The sequence below is a fragment of the Rhinopithecus roxellana genome, chromosome 14, assembly GCF_007565055.1.
Source record: "Rhinopithecus roxellana isolate Shanxi Qingling chromosome 14, ASM756505v1, whole genome shotgun sequence".
In the NCBI taxonomy this organism is placed as follows: domain Eukaryota; kingdom Metazoa; phylum Chordata; class Mammalia; order Primates; family Cercopithecidae; genus Rhinopithecus; species Rhinopithecus roxellana.
In genome coordinates, this window is record NC_044562.1 from 26,372,573 (window position 1) to 26,390,504 (window position 17,932).

The window sequence follows — 17,932 nt, forward strand, 5'->3', positions numbered from 1 at the left end:
GGACTACAGGCGCCCACCACCATGCCCGGCTAATTTTTTTTTTATTTTTAGTAGAAACAGGGTTTCACCATGTTAGCCAAGATGGTCTCGATCTTCTGACCTCGTGATCCACCTGCCTTGGCCTCCCAAAGTGCTGGGATTACAGGCATGAGCCACTGCACCTGGCCTTTTTTTTTTTTCTTTTTCTTTTTTTTTTTTTAGCTTAACTGAAACCCAAAATGAGGGCTTATTTCAAAGAGAATCATCAAAAGAATGTTTAAAAAGAAAGTGATGGTGGAGGTAATGGTAGAAATTGGCTGCTGCTGAGCAGAGACAGAGCCATGAGGACACACTCGGTATGTCAGAGCTTCAAAGGGCCTTGGAGATAACCTTGTTTAACTACCTTGTTTTTAAGATGAGAAAACTGAGGCCATAAGGGGTTCAAAGACTTGATTAAAGGCCCAGAGCAAGCCAGTGGCAGGACCACGATGGACATTCAGGCCTCCTAATTCTTAGCCCAGTGTTTTAGCCAAACAAGTGCTTCTCCCTCAATACCTCCCTAAGGCCCTGTGGGGTGAGGAGAAGCTGAGGTCCTGTGAATTGGAAGTTGTGCCCACACTCCAGGGTACTGAATGGTCACCGGTTTTCTCATTTCTATTACAATGAATTCAGGGCTTTGAGAAGCTAAATGACTTGCCCAAGGTTACATGAGTAAAAAGCAATGAGAAGTGCTTAAAACTACAGCCTGTCTGCTTCCGACATAAATCAGAGATGAGGCTCTTAATTAGGTGTTGAGTAAGGTGGTGCATTGACACCTGTCAATTATACCACATAGGCTCATTTCTGATGCTTGGGCAATGCTCAACCACAGCTTTGACTTGATGAAAGTCAATAGAGGCAAATTCTTTCAAACCGTAGGCTTCTAGACTAAGCCAAAATCCAAATACCTTAGGAAATTGCCAAGACTGAAGGACCGTTACTCAGCCTTTCAGATTCACCTTCCCAGGAAGAAGCCTATTTTGATATTTCTTTCTGCATCCCCTCTTTTACCCCAGGAATGATGACTGCCTCCCTCAGCTCTCCTCACCTGTCTTCATTGTATTTGTCTCCCCAAGTTTCAATTATTGACTTTCTGATTCATCTCTCTGTTTACACCAAGAATCTCAGAAACAATAAATGTTATTCATCTCTGTTGGCCTGGCACAATGCCAATGCCTATAAATGTTATTTTAATAAATTATTTAAGGGTTGAAATAATAATATGCTCACTTATTTTTTTTTTTGACTTTGCAACCTTTTGTAAATAGACATTGGATCACAGCTGGCATTAAAACAATAGTGCTGACTGGGGTGGTGACTCAGGCCTGTAATGCTAGCACTTGGGGAGGCCAAGGCAGATAGATTGCCTGAGCTCAGGAGTTCAAGACCAACCTGGGCAACATGGTGAAACCTTGTCTCTACTAAAAGACAAAAAATTAGCCAGGCGTGGTGGCACACACCTGTATTCCCAGCTACTTTAGAAGCTGAGGCACGAGAATTGCTTGAATCCGGGAGGTAGAGATTGCAGTGAGCCAAGATAATGCCACTGCACTCCAGCCTGGGTGACAGAGCAAGACTCTGTCTCAAGAAAAACAAAACAACAACAACAACAAAATAAAACACGATAGTCCTCAATCAAATCAAACCCTTCATTTATACAAAATGTAATCTAATTATAAATACAATTTTTTAAAATTCAGCATAACACCCTAAAAGAAATATAAAGCAGAAATTAAAGGAAAGTAATTTGTAATAAAATAGCAATTAAGTCAGGATGTAAATATCCCCTATGTGACTGTACTAGAGGACGAGTGAAGCTGGGAGATGCCTGCCTCTCTCATGACACCATGAGCATCCTTGTAAATGAGTCAGCTGCAATGTAAACTGCTACATGTGTATGGGATAGTGGCTCCAAATCACATAGAGCTTTGCCATTGGTGATGTAATTTACTATATCAGTTAACAACCCTTGCTAACATTTTGAACAAAAGTGTCTAATCATTATACACCTGTGATATCCACTCACGAAGTCCGGGACATTTAAATATCCTGGGCAACTCAGTTCTTTGATGTGCACTAATGTTCCATGCATTTCAGGGCTCTGGCATCCTGGGCCCCCACTCACTAAATATTATAGCCAAGACCATGCCCACAAATTTCCAATTGTCCTTGGGGCCAGCACTGTCCCCATTGAGACCCACTACACTGGACTAAGCAATGATTTACCTCAAGTGACATTCTCTCCTAATAACATAGTGGCTTTTCTTTCTTCTGGACTTCTTAAAAGTTTGAAAACAATTCTGAGCTGTAGATAAAGCAAAACATCTCTTGAAAAAAATTAAGGCAATCAAAATTGTGCCATAAGTCAAATCTGTTGGAACTCAACATTCTGATAGCTATCCACCACAAGCCAGGGCTGTGAGCATTACTTCTTATCGCACCTCTTTATTGTTGAACATTCTTGACCCATGGGTGTCCACCAAGAACAAGGTAAAAGGATATCTAGAAAAAAAAAATTTGACTAGAGGGCACTGATAGCACTGAGACCAAAGGCTCCATGCAGACGCCGATCCAACAGTTGAACCATTTCAGTTCCCAATGGGAAATAGGTAAGAATCCAAATGTAAGCAGCTTCAGATTCATATTTTAAAATTCTCAAGAGCCATGGTCTATTTCCACAGCTCTATTTTACATACTTATTTTATGAGTCTTTTGATGGAAATCTAAGGCTTAAATGTTCTTCCACAAACCATTAATCTTCAAAATACAGTTTAAGGAAGAGGCTGTGTGGCCATCAAGTGCTGGCATTCCCAAATGATGAAAAATAAAGGAAGCCTTGAGTTTTGAGAAGAATTACCTGCAGACTGGGGCTGGAGTACCAAACTCCTCTTATCACCACTGCAACTCACACACAGAGATGGCACAACTCCATGAGCACATCCTCTTATTTCTTTCTTTTTTCTTTCTTTTTTTTTTTTTTTTTTTGAGATAAGTGTATTTTTATTTATTTATTTTTATTTTTGTCTTTTAAAAAAATTTTTATTTTAGGTTCAGGGGTACATGTGCAGGTTTGTTATACAGGTAAATTGCGTGTCACAGGGATTTAGTGTACAGATTATTTCCTCACGCAGGTAATAACCATAGTACCTGAAAGGTAGTTTTTCAATCCTCACCCTCCTCTCATGCTCCACCCTCAAGTAGGCTCCAGTGCCTGTTGTTATCTTCTTTGTAACCACGTGTACTCAATGCTTAGCTCCCACTCATAAGCGAAAACATGCAGTATTTGGTTTTTTCTTCCTGCGTTAGTTTGCTTAGGATAATTACCTCCAGCTCTATCCATGTACCTGCAAAGGACAAAGTCTCATTCTTTTTTATGGCTACATAGTATTCCATGGTGTATATGTATCAGGTTTTCTTTATCCAGTCTATTATTGATGGGCATTTAGGTTGTTTCTGTGTCTTTACTATGGTGAATCATGCTATGATGGACATATGTGTGTATGTGTTTTTATGGTAGTACAAGTTATATTCCTTTGGGTATATACCCAATAATGGGATTGCTCAGTCAAATAACAATTCTGTTTTAAGTTCCTCGAGAAATCTCTAAACTGCTTTCCACAGTGGCTAAACTAATTTACATTCCCATTAACAGTGTATAAGTGTTCCCTTTCCTTTAAAACCTTGCCAGCATCTGTAATTTTTTGACTTTTTAATAATAGTCATTCTAACTGGTGTGAGATGGTAACTCATTGTGGTATTGATTTGCATTTCTCTAATGATTAGTGATGTTGGGCATTTTTTTACATGCTGGTTGGCCACGTGTATGTCTTCTTTTGAAAAGTGTCTGTTCATGTTCTTGTCTCACTTTTTAATGGGGTTGTGTGTTTTTCTTGTAAATTTCATATAGATTCTCGATATTAGACCTTTGCCAGATGCATAATTTGCAAATATTTTCTCCCATTCTGTAGGCTGTGTGTTTACTCTGTCGGTAGTTTCTTTTGCTGTGCAAAAGCTCTTTCGTTTAATTAGGTCCCATTTGTCCATTTTTGCTTTTGTTGACATTGCTTTTGGTGTCTTTGTCATAAAGTCTTTGCCGGTTCCTGTGTCCAGAATGGTATTCCCTAGGTTATCTTCCAGGGTTTTTATGGGTTTTGGCTATAGATATAAGTCTTTAATCTATCTTGAGTTAAATTTTGTATATACATGGTATAAGGAAGGGTTCCAGTTTCAATCCTCTTCATGTGGCTACCCAGTTATCCCAGAACCGTTACTGAATATGGAGTCATTTCCCCATTGCTTGTTTTTGTCAGGTTTGTCAAAGATCAGATGGTCATAGATACGGGACGTTATTTCTGGGCTGTCTATTCTGTTCCATTGGTCTATGTGTTTTTGTACCAGTATCATACTGTTTTGGTTACTGTAGCACATTCTCTCATTTCTCTTCTGAAAACGGAGATCATTTAAGGTTACCTAGCAAGGAAGTGAAAAGAAAAAAGAAAAGAGGGAAGGAAGGAAGGACGGAAAGAAGGAAGGAAGGAGGGAAGGAAGGAAGGAAGGAAGGAAGGAAAATTAAAAGATGTATGCCATTCCTTAGAAGTCAGAGAGGCACATAATAGAAAATCTTAATTCCCTAAGAAAATATTGCCCCCTTTTCTCCTCTTTTGTGAGGATTCTCTCCCAGGTGAAAAAGTCAATGTATGAGACAGAGATGAAGTGAGAGGACTGGTATGTGAAGACCAGAAATTCTACATAAGGAGATATGAACAACTAACTAGTAATAGTCTGAAAGTCAAGCTAAGGATTTTTTGATGAGACTTTGCCCTGCTGTGATTGGTCACCTATTTGGAGGTATGACCTTGACATTCTGCCTTTTACCTATTTGATGTTTTAGAGAAGTGGTTCTCAAAAATGTCCTGCACATTAGCAGTACCTAGGGAGCTTTCAAGGCTCTTAACATCCAGGCTTCACTCCAGACCAGTTAAATCAAAAATTCCTGGGAACAGACCCACCAATCAGTATTTTTTTCATCTCTCTAGATGATTCCAATAATGTATGTAAGTTTAAGAACTAGTTTTAAACAGCTATACCTTTTAACTCCAGGAATAAATAAGGCAAATGAAAATGATCCTTTGAATATCTCAGCACACTAAGAACACTCTCCTTAGTATGTGCCATGTCAGAATGCCCAGTTTGTAGACTTTATGTGTGATAATGGACCTGAGCCTTGAAGAATTTTCAGCATTCCCCAAAACTGCATCTGCTAACGACACAGTAGATGACTGACTGTCTATTTGGATTATACCTACTTACAGTAGGAACACAATTAATGATAATTAGGGACATTTTATTTTGTAAGGCATAGTGATGAAAATTAGTCATGCTGTAGGCACATCCCCAACTCCCACTCACTGAACAGACTAGGCAAGAGAGCATGATATTCATTATAATCTCTTCTTGTCTCACTTTACTTGACCTTTCAGGTAGAATTCAGTGAAAGTAAAAAGAAAAGAGGACGAGACACCATTCTCTCCAGGACAAAAATTTGAAAAGAGAAAGAATAGATAGATCCCAGGATTTTTGCAGCAGATGAAGCATCAGACACACACACAGAAACACTCATACTCACACACACTCAACTGACCCCACCTCCCAAAAACAAAAGTGTTTAAAAATAACGTCTTGGGGAATTGGATCATCATAGTAGGCTGAATACCTGTATCTTCCTTTCCTCCTGCTCAGAGTCTCATAGGAGGCAAGAAAAGATAGGTTTTTCTTTCTTTTTTTTTTTTTGTTTTGAGACGGAGTCTGGCTCTGTCGCCCAGGCTGGAGTGCAGTGGCCAGATCTCAGCTCACTGCAAGCTCTGCCTCCCGGGTTTGTGCCATTCTCCTGCCTCAGCCTCCCGAGTAGCTGGGACTACAGGCGCCCGCCACCTCGCCCAGCTAGTTTTTTGTATTTTTTAGTGGAGACGGGGTTTCACCGTGTTAGCCAGGATGGTCTCGATCTCCTGACCTCGTGATCCGCCCGTCTCGGCCTCCCAGAGTGCTGGGATTACAGGTTTGAGCCACCACGCCCGGCCGAAAAGATAGTTTTTTTTAAAAAAAGAAAATTATAAGAGCAGTGGAAAACAATAAATACGTTATAACATTTTTTAAATGGGAGATTTGTTAAAGAAGGAGCCTAGGTGGTATTAGACTAAGGATAAATAAAATGAAAGAAAATCCAAGCCAAAACACGTGTAAGAGAAGACTTCTCTGGAGAGCCACAGGATTGGTTCTGTGAGCGCCCTTTACTCAATCAACAGCTATAAAGAGTAGGAGGGAAACCAGACATCACCAGGGTAATTAAATGAAGAACTGAATTTAGAAGATATGTACTTACATCCTTTGTACTTTACCCCAGTTCCTTGCACATACAATGAAACAGGCAGTAACTTGTATATACTGGTAATAAAAAATTCAAAGCATAGCAAATATTTGCCCACAATCACAACAGAGCGAGCAGGTAAAATTTTCCTATAAAAAGACAAAGACCACCCTGTTGAGGTTAGAAATATTTATTTGCCATTTACAAAAACTAAAAAATAAACATGCACACACTCATGCATCCTGAGCAAAATAAAAACAAACACTAAACGTTGAAAAATGAAAAAAGTATATCAAAAAAGGAGCAAATATGGCAACCTCAATATCAAACAAAATGAAATGCAAGTCAAAAAACATTAAAAGAGGAAAAGGTTAGCTTAATTTCATATTTAGTTTTTAAAACATCATACACTAAGAAACTATAACACCAAGTTCAAGAACCTTTATGCACATAACACAATGGCTTCAGATATCATGTCTTCAAACTGAGAATTTTTCTTATTGAAACCACAACAAAAACTGCCTGTGCAATTCAACCTGCTGTTTTCATCTTCACTGAGGCTAGGCAAGGTGGTCCTAAGGACCCCTTAGGACACTATCTTCTCTGCCTGAAGATAAGAGGAGGAAAAATGACAATAGGAAGCAGGGTGCTTTTTTTTCTTCTTCTTCTTTTTTTCTTTGAGACAGAGTCTCACTCTGTTGCCCAGGCTGGAGTGCAGTGGCTCACTGCAAGCTCCGCCTCCCGGGTTCAATCCATTCTCCTGCCTCAGCCTCCCGAGTAGCTGGGACTACAGGCACCCACCACCACGCCCAGCTAGTTTTTTGTATTTTTAGTAGAGACGGGGTTTCACTATGTTGGCCAGGCTGGTCTCAAACTCTTGACCTCGTGATCCACCCACCTCAGCCTCCCAAAGTGCTGGAATTACAGGTGTGATCCACGTGCCCGGCCAGAAAAGTGCTTTTGTAGATGTGGGTTTTATTTATTTATGTGCCTAATACAATGCCCAAGATGACTTTTATTGACTCACCTGATTTGGGGAATGTGTAAAAGCCTGGCAGTCCCCAAACATGAGTATGTTCAGCTCTACATTTGAAGGAAGTTTCTGTTGGTCTAGTCAGTGACAGAATGGCAGCTTTAGGAGGGAGTAAGCCCTCTCCTTCTCGAAAAACTCAAGCAGGGCTAGAGACTTCTCTGCAGTGGTGGGGTAGTGAAAATATATACATGAAAGGGGTGACCTAGATTGTTTTACATAGGGCTTCTTCTCTCAACCCACAACCCTATAAATCAAAGAAATATAAACTGAAATGGCCACATCAAAGTTAGTAAGGAAAGTAGGGAGGAAGGACATCTCTTCCAACTGACATGTAGATTTGAATTGAAGACTTTGAGAGGTGATATGGGTTGGCTGTGTCCCCACCTAAATCTCACCTTGAATTGTAATACTCCCCACGTGTCAAGGGCAGGGCCAAGTGGAGACAACTGGATCATGGGGGCAGTTTTCCCCGTTCTGTTCTCATGGTAGTGAATAAGTCTCACAAGATCTGATGGTTTTATAAATGGGAGTGCCTGTTCACAAGCCTTTTTGCCTGCTGCCATTAAGATGTCCCTTTGCTCTTCCTTCATCTTCTGCCATAATTGGAAGACATCCCCAGTCATGTGGAAGTGTCAGTCCATTAAACTTCTTTCCCTTATAAATTACTCAGTCTTGGGTATGTCTTGATTAGCAGCATGAGAACGGATTAATACAAGAGGCAAGAGAAAAGTTTCTTCCAATCCTCTGGCATGAATGAGATGAGAACGTGTGATTGCAATAGACTGAATCATATATTGCGAATCATTCACTCCCCTGTGCATCCTACCCCCACAGGAAGGAATTTAATTCCCAGCTTTGGTCGTGTGACTTGCGTTGACTGGAATGTGAGCAGACATGCCAGACGCCGTGTTAAAAAAGACTCTTTCAATGTGACTTGTGGTTTGGCAGGCATCTTGAGCCTCTGTCTCCTCCATGGGAAGGGTAGATGACTTTGCTGAAGCTGCCATGACAAGTACCACAAGCTGAGTGTTGTAAACAGTAGACATTTATTATCTCACAGTCTCGAGGCTGGAAGTCCAAGATCAAGGTGTTGGCAGAGTTAATTTCTCCTGAGTCCTCTCTCCTTGACTTGCAGATGGTCACCTTCTCTCTATATCTATTCACATGCCATTCTTCCAGGTGCATGCCTCCAAATTTCCCCCTTGTTATAAGAACACCAGGCATATCAGGTTAGGGTCCACCCTAATAACCTCGTTTTAACTTGATTACCTTTGAAAAGACGCTATCTCCAGAAAAAGTCACATTCTGAGATACTGGAGGTTAAGATTTCAACAGATGCATTTGGCAGGGAGCGCATAATTCAACTCATCAAGACCATATCCCAGAAACGGGCCGCTGTTTCCATCTGAGTCTGGAAGTGGAAGGCCAACTGGAGCAGATATGGTAGGGACCTTCAGGCCTTATGCTACATGAGCAAATATAAATGTATATGGGAAGCCATTGAGATTCAGAAGTTATTAGACAGTATGATTCACCAAAATCTGACAAATATACCAAGTTAGTAGCAAATTCACTAACAATTAATGAGCAAATTATTTGAAAACCACAACGCCTCACTCTGTAAGTAAAGAAACTCTTTCTCTCATTTTCAGTGAGCAGTTTCATGATATCAGCAAATCTGAGTGGCTCAGGGGGCGTAAAGTGTGGAGATGAGGTGAACACTCCAGAAAAGAACTCATGGTGGGATGAGAAATGAACTTGGTGTATTCATGCATTCTTGCACTTCCATGAAGAACTACCTGAGACTGGGTAATTTATAAAGAACATAGGTTTAATTGGCTCACAGTTCTGCAGGCTCTATAGAAAGTATGGCTGGGGAGGCCTCAGGAAACTGACAATCATGGTGGAAGGCAAAGGGGAAGCAGGCACGTCACATTGACCAGAATATGAGCCAGATGCCATGTTAAAAAAGATGCTTTCAATGTGAGTCATGGTTTGATAGGCATCTCGATCCTCTGCCTCCTCTATAGGAAGGGTATATGACTTTGCCTAAGCTGTATGACAAGTACCACAAGCAGAAGGAGGAGAGAGAAGGCAGAGGTGCTACACGCTTGTAAACAACTAGATCTACACGAACTCACTCACTATCTTGAGAACAGCAAGGGGGAAGCCCAACCCATGATCCAATCACCTCCCACTTGGCCCCTCCTCCAACAATGAGCATTACAATTCAACATGGGACTTCAGTGGGGACACAGATTCAACCATATCATTTAGGTAATCAGCTTGCCCTTTCCATCTCTTAGGTTCAGAACAATGGGGTTTCTACAGAGCAATCCATTCACATAATTACGGTGTTCCAAGATGTTCTTATAAGCAGGAAAGAGCACATAATAAATGGTGTCCGGAGCAAAGAATATCCTGCTCTTGGTTTTATTTAATGTAACAACTGAGACAATGTAAAAAATATACACATATATATATTATAATTCAAATGTTAACGTCAACGTCTACATGCCTATAAATGAGAAAAGTTTAAGAAAAACTTTCTGGCCAGGCGCGGTGGCTCACAACTGTAATCCCAGCAGTTCGGGAGGCCGAGGCAGGTGGATCACCCTAGGTCAGGAGTTTGAGACCAGCCTAGCCAACATGGCAAAACCCCGTCTCTACTAAAAATACAAAAATTAGCTGGGCGTGGTGGCACATGCTTGTAATCCCAGCTACTTGGGAGGCTGAGGCAGGAGAATCATTTGAACCCGGAAGGCAGAGGTTGCAGTGAGCCAAGATCACGCCATTGCACTCCAGCCTGGGCAACAAGAGTGAAACTCCATCTCAGAAAAAAAAAGAAAGAAAGAAAAATGTCTTACTCAACACTATATTATCTTTTGGACTAGTTTTTCCCTTTCAAATAAAGGAAAAGAGTCTTTTTAAAATTTTTATCCTCTAGATGAGTAACATATTATAGAAAATTCTACTCTGAACTCTTAACCACTGGAATTCAAAGAAAACATCTCAAATCCATTACATGTTTCTCAAGTCTGTGATTTTGTATACATAAATATATGTTATCTAATATACATATATAAAATATCTATGTGTGTGCTTCTCTTCACCTTGGATTTGTTTTCTGGCATTTCACAATTATTCCTGCCATAGCTCTCCAACTACTTCGTTTCTCAAGAACCTTTCCCCTAAGTCAAGGTTGATTTTAGGCAATTTGAGTCTGACTTAAGGAAGGTAAAACCCAGGCCCAGTTCTGGTGTATTTTGAGACTTCCCATTATACTGAAGGATGGATGTAGTTCTATTCAGCTCATGAGGCCATACAAAGATTAAATTGTCTGGAGGTGAAGAGCCTAGTGTATGGATCAGACTGCCAGGAGTGAAATCCCAGTTCCTACATTTATCAGCTGTGTGCCTTGAGGGATTAACCAACCTCTTTAGGCTTTAGTTTCCTCGTCTAGCATATGGGGCAATAGTAGCATCTCTCCTCTAGGGATATTCTAAAGATTAAGTGAGGTAATACATACAGAGCCCCTAAAAGAGGACTTTACAAGTTGTAAGGGCACAGTGAGTGTTCTTCATTACTAAAGGTGGCTTTGGCATCCTCAAGAGAGAGCTGACAGGTTGGTCACAATTGGTGCAACCAAACTAAGTGTTGGTTTGTTAAGTAAGGTAGCTCTGGGAAACTTAATAGCCTTTTGGCAAAGGCGCATCCAGCCTGGAAGAGCTGTAGGGCTCCCTCCTGGCCATGAAAAGATGGAAAAAGTTTTCTTATTTCCCGGCCACAGAGGAGAATGTTTCTATTCCAGTGTTGATTCTTCAATAAGTGTACCATTCATTCATCCATCCAACAAATACTGATTGAGTTCTCACTGTGTACCAAGCACAGTATAGGGCTTGCACTTGGAGCAATTAGAAGAAATACAAATTTTTGCCATCTGGGAATTTACATTCTAGTTGGTAAAGACATACAGTAAATAAAATAAGCCAAATCACCTTTCGCAATGTAGCTCAGAGAGAACAACAGACCCTAGTGCCCTCTCATTATTCTGTGTTGACTTCCGCCTCAGACTAGATTCACTCTTCTACTAAACACAGTAACTGCCCTAAAATGCATTGTTTTCATTGGTTGCCATACATTTTGAGGCTTAAAGACAAAATAAGTCAGAGATTTCTTTTAGAGATTTTAATTTTTTTTCTGTAGAGCTACCTTATATACTACATACTATGGAGTTTAGAGTCGAGAGATTTAAATTCTAGTCCTGCCTGACCAAATCTAACCATATCATTAAAATAATAAAATTTTACCCTCTGAATTTTGCTTGTGTAAAATAATAGAATTGGCTGACCACTGGTTCTTAAAGTGTGATCCCTCTCTCCCCTCACTCAGCAAGGAGCATGAGCATTACCTAGGAATCTGCTAGAAGTACAGGATCTCAGACCCCACATCAGAACTATGTGAAGCACAAAGTCTGACAGTAGAAACCAGAAGTGAGTTTTAACAAACCCTTCAGGTGACTCTGACTTCCCAATGCGCTGAGGGAGACAGAGGACATTCTTTTCTATCCTACCCCCAAAATTCAACTCAATGAGTCCAGATGAACCAGCATGCTAACTTCTGTGTGCCCACAGCAGTAGTTCCCTGACTGTAAAACCATAAAGGTCAAAGCAAACTATGCAACATCTATTTATCTTGGACAAACAGGTATCTATTTCTGTCTTCATCTTTTCTAGAAAATATTAGAGTTACCTTCACCAGTCTATCTGGGATATCATGATCCTAAATACTTCAGTCCAGACTCAACTGTTATCAATGTCTTAATAGAAAATATTAAAGATCCCTCAAACAAATCTCTTTAAGCCATGGATCCTTTGAAGGGTAGAAGAATAGATTGAGCCTGGGAGGAAACCCAGTTTGAAGATATTTGAAATAAAGATAAGCTTGGACTTCTCTTTTAAAAAAAAAATAATAATAATAATGTCAGCACAAATCCTAAAAGAAATTTAAGTTTTCTTATCCTTTCAGCCAGACCTCCTCCTGAACTTTTGTTCGATACTCAACATAATCACTGTATAATTCCAAAAATATGTATTACAATTTGTGGTCTTTCCAAGATTTGGGTTTTTAAAAAATTTTTGCACTCTTCTCTTCTGATGCTCTCTTTGGCCTGAATGTTGAGTATGCCTGATGACTCTTTAAAAGCTAATTAGTGATGGTTATTCCCAGCCTCTTCCTATAAATTTCCTCATATCTTAAGTATTTATCTTCTTTTTGTGGTTGGCTCCATATTAACAATGTCTGCCTTCACAGTCTCCTTTCTACCAGGGTTTTCTAGCCCCTCACACAAAGTGAAACAAATGCATGCACTCTCTCTCTCTCTCTCTCTCACACACACACACACACACACACACACCATGCGGAAATGCAGTGGCCTTTAAAACATGACACAAGCATAACTCAACAGGACAATGAAACCACCACCACACACAACCAAATGAGGAGTACCAGGAATGAGAGGGACTCCTGGGAGACCCCTAAGCCAGAATGCTCAGGGGAATTCAAACAGGACATGCATATGGGGTTACAAATCTTCCTTTACTGTTTCTGAATATTGAATATTGAAAACTGACATTCTATTTCCTTTCCACACTCCAGACACCTTTGCATACTCTCGGTACACTCGGTACATGGATATTGAATATTCCTTCTTCTCAACACTCTTCCTGCTATCTTGTTCCAAGTCATCACAATTCCATGTCTGGCCTATTGCTGTTCTCAGCCAAGTTGCCTTCTGCTTTTCCAGTGAAGATTTGATATTGACAAATTCCATTCAGTGGGTGGAAGTGTGCACTGTTTTAGGAAGGTGATATGGTTTGGCTGTGTCCCCAGACAAATCTCACCTTGAATTGTAATAATCCCCGCATGTCAAGGGTAGGGCCAGATGGAGATAATTGAATCATGGGGGCGGTTCCCCCATACTATACTTGTGGTAGTTAATAAGTCTAATGACATCTGATGGTTTTATAAATGGGAGTTCCCCTGCACAAGCTATCTTGCCTGCCACCACGTAAGACATACGTTTGCTTCTCATTTGCCTTCTGCCATGCTTGTGAGGCATCCCTAGCCATGTGGAACTTTAAGTCCCTTAAACCTCTTTCCTTTATAAATCAACCAGTCTTGAGTATATCTTTATTAGCATCATGAGAACAGACTAATACAGAAGGACATTTTTACTGTTTCAAAGATTCTTTAGAGAAGTCCACAAGGAGTTACTCAACAAAGCAGATAAAAGCAGATAGTGCCAAGTTCTCAATGCACTTTCTCTTAAAACTTTTCATTCTCAGAATAGAGTTGGGTTTTCCAGGAATATTCAATTGGGATCGCTTGGACGTATATCAGCCTAGTCACTCTGCTTGGAGCCGATCTTTTTTCGGTCATCAGGGGAAATATTTTTTGTTTGTAGCATGGATAAAATTTCAGAATAAGAACCCATTTGTGGACAGCTATCTCATGGAAGCTATAAACATTTTTTTCAGTTGTTTATTAACATGACCCTAAACAAAATTTGGCAAAGAAGAACCTAGCTCACTTTAAGACCTGAGGTTTAGTGTGGTTTTACTGCATAATGTTAATAGTCTACAAAATTACCTGGCTCCGAAAGCGATAGAAAATAAGATATGTTAACAAAATAAGCAAACTAACAGCAACCAGAATCCATAATTGTGAATTTAATTATGAAAAGTAAAAATCAAGAAATGAATGAATCAGCTGTCTCAGAATATTCTCAGAAGTGGAGATGTCCAGGTCAATATTGTGACCAGTGTAGCACACCAATATTCATCAAGAAATTACCTTTTAATAATTATAATATACGTTATCATCTAAAAACTGGACATGGGGTTAAACTTGCTATTCTCTAAGGCCCTTCCAGCTATAAGAGTCTATTATTCTGTGATTTCGTGACATCTTTGAGGTAGAGCTGCAAACTTCCCTTGAAGATTTGTTAGCTTAGTAAGATGCTAGCTATGTTCCCAAAACTACAATCTGGAGGACTGATACTGGGTCTCCCTACCCAGTCAGGGTTTTGCTACAACAACTACAGATAATTAGTTTTATCAAAAGTCTTAAATTTTTTATTAAATGTGCCACTAAATCACAAGCAATCAACAAGTACGGGATCATAGTTAAACTATAAATTTGGTGAAAAACAAGACATTTATTGAAAAACCATTACTTGCCTTGTAAAGCCATTTATATGGCTCTGGTTTGCTAGAAGATGGTGGGAAAGACCTTATAAAAAAGTTGGGGAGGGGGGATTCAAAAAGAATCAACTAATTAAAAATGTCCAAGTTCAGACAAACTCCCTGGAGAGAGCCACTTACGGAATGTGATTTATAAGGTTCTGGGAAAGGTCAGAGATACCAAAACCACTACCTACTCTAATCAGCCTTCCACAGGCCTCAAATTTCCTCATGTCTTATTCTTCTCTGCATCTTTTTCGGATTAGGTGCTTAGTGAAACTTTGAAATATTATCAACCATTGCCACCTTAACATAAATTACGTTTGTCAGATTAGCTATTCCCACATTCAGCAAGACTCTGTGAGAGAATAGAAACAGATAAATGATGAAACGGGGCAGAATTTATCTAAGTCTAGAACCTCTAAAGGTTGGGAAGAATGCAGTGCCACAGTGGGGCCCTAAGATTCTAAAATAAAGGGAAGAAAAAGGACAAGTTTAGGAGCAGGGAGAAAGAGAAGGAAACAACAATTTGACAGGTATCCACTATGTGCTGGGCATGCTTCTAGATACTTTACATTTATTTTCTCATTTATCCTCAGAAGAGCCTACTTGTTAGATATTATTAATCCCATTCCTCACTGATGAAACCATAGACTTGAAGGGGATAACAAATTTGTTAAAGATTGCAGAGCTAAGAATCTGGATACAAACCCATATCTCCATGACTCCAGAGCCTGGCCATATTCCTCTCTACTCCAATGCTTTCTTGAATCCAGAGGCCTTATAAGCTCTGTGCTCCCAGAGGGTCCAGCACAGCATTTCACCACTTACTGTGAAAGCCCTTGAGGAAAAGAGGAATGGAAACACCAAAAGCCAAATTTGCCTCTTTCACAATTTTGCTTTAAACCAATGGTATTCAAATTTCGCTTTTAACCATGGAAACTTGTCTTCAAAATAATCTTAAGCACAAACTCAATCCACCCACCATGGAAGGCCCAAAGCATATTCACGAACCATATGGGTGCCATGTAAAAGTCTCAAAATGACTGCAGAAAAGATGTGAACAAGCATTCCACAAATAAGAACATACAAATGGCCAGTAAGCATAAGAAAGGTTGCTTAAAATCATTAGTCATTAGGGAAATGCATACTAAAACATCAACGTAATGCCACTACATACTGACTTGAATAGCTAAATTAAGATACTAGGTAAACAAGGATGTTGAACAACTGAAACTCTTACATATGGCTAGTGGGAGTGCAAAATGGTATGGTCATCTTGGAAAACAGTTTGACATTTTCTTATAAAGTTAAAACATATCATTGCAATATGACCCAGCAATTTCACTCCTAATTATTTTTGCCCAAGAGAAATAAAAATATGTACACACCAAGGCTTGTACGTGGAAGTTTTTAGCAGCTTTAAAATTAAAAACAACCCAAATGTCCATGAACATGGATGGATAAGGGGTACAGTGTTTTCAGGTGATGATGGTATTATATATCTTGATTGTAGTGATGGCTATTTGGGTGTCAAAGTTTGTCAAAACTCAAAGAACTGAATACAAAAAATGTGTGCAATTTAACTTCAATAAAGTTGGTTTGAAAATATATATTATTCCAAATACCAAGGAGTTGTTGAGGCAGACCTGAGTCCCATTATATAATCACTCGGGTAACATTTTGGACCTTTCTCCTCATTCAACTATTTTTATTTCCTCCAGTCTCTAACTTAGCTCTGCTCTCCTCTACAGACTCATGAAGAATGGCAACCCAATCTGTCCTGCAAACTTTCAGCTGACTTCATTATGAAAATACCCTAGGACCAAAGCCAGAGCTAATAAGCATCTTAGACCACTTGGAAGAAGAAAGGATATTTTTTTGGCTCTCGATAATTGAACTTCACTTCAAATCAGAATCTAAGCTATTATTTTCTCTGTACTTCATCCAAATCCTGAAATTCCTGAAATTCTTCCACAGTTATTGTCTACCTGATGCCAAAATGTCCTGATGAAAAGTGAAACATTCAGCCAGTTGTGTGAATTCTTTGTTCTGAAATCTAAAAGCTCAGCTATTTGGCAGGATAGCAGAACAGCTGAACAGTCAACATATTTTTACTGTGGATTGAGGAGCTTTAGGATTGTGTAGATAAGGTCTTCTGCAAAAGTAAAAATGCAAAGGCCCAGTGTCCTTCACTAGTGACCAAGTAAAATCCAGAGCATTAAAATCATAGAAGTTCAAAGCATGAAGGAACCCTGCCCAACTCTCTTTGTTTATAGGTAAAGAAATTGAGGTAACTCCTATTCATTCTTTAGAACCCAGATCAAATGCCGTTACCTATGGGGAGCCTTTCTCCACCTATCCAGCTTATTCTCTACTCTGGCTCTCATAGCCAACAACCAACAACCTATTCTAATACTTACCCCATCATATGAAATGTATTTGTTTGTACATCTGTCTCCTCCTCTAATGTTGTAAACTACCTAAGTACAGGACCATCAGCTCTATACACCCAAATTCTAGTACATAGAGGGTACTCAAAGAGTGATTGTTGGATAGACTTGTGCTAAGTATCTGAATACATTTACACTCCAAATACATTCTTTCTCCATATCCATGTTGAAACGGTGATAGTGAAATTCAAAAGAGATTCTTGACTTATTCACAATTAGTACTCCACACTAAGAACTAAGAATCTTAGGATTTCATGTTCTCTGGACAAAGAGAACAGTAATAATGTGATCGGTAATAAGACAGCACAGTTTCTGGCATGTAAAAGGAGCACTGTAATATAAGAAAATAAAAAGACAATGACAAATTTTTGCTGTATTAGTATCAATATAAACATATAGCAATATTTGAGTGCTTACTATATATGAGACCCTATTCTAAGAATTATATGTATTTAACTCTTTTAACATAATTGAAAAGCATCTTTATGCTTATCCTTAAAACTAAATGAAACTTGATTTTACATTTTGTGGCTAATCTCCGTGTCCCCTCCAGCTGTGACTAAATAGAAAACCAAACAAAATTTTTAAATGAAAGTTGTCAAACTTTCCCTAACAATCTTTATTTTCAAATTTCTTGCCCATAGCCTGTCATGACTTTCCATTTTGAAAAATCAGATCTGCTCTAAAAACGGAAAACATTCTTTAGACGTCAAATTGTTCTTCCGTAGTGACATGTTGATCAAAAGTTTAAGGAGCTAAAAGCACGCGGATTACATTTCTTTCAGTGAAAACATGCACTTTAAAATCTAGAAGAATATTT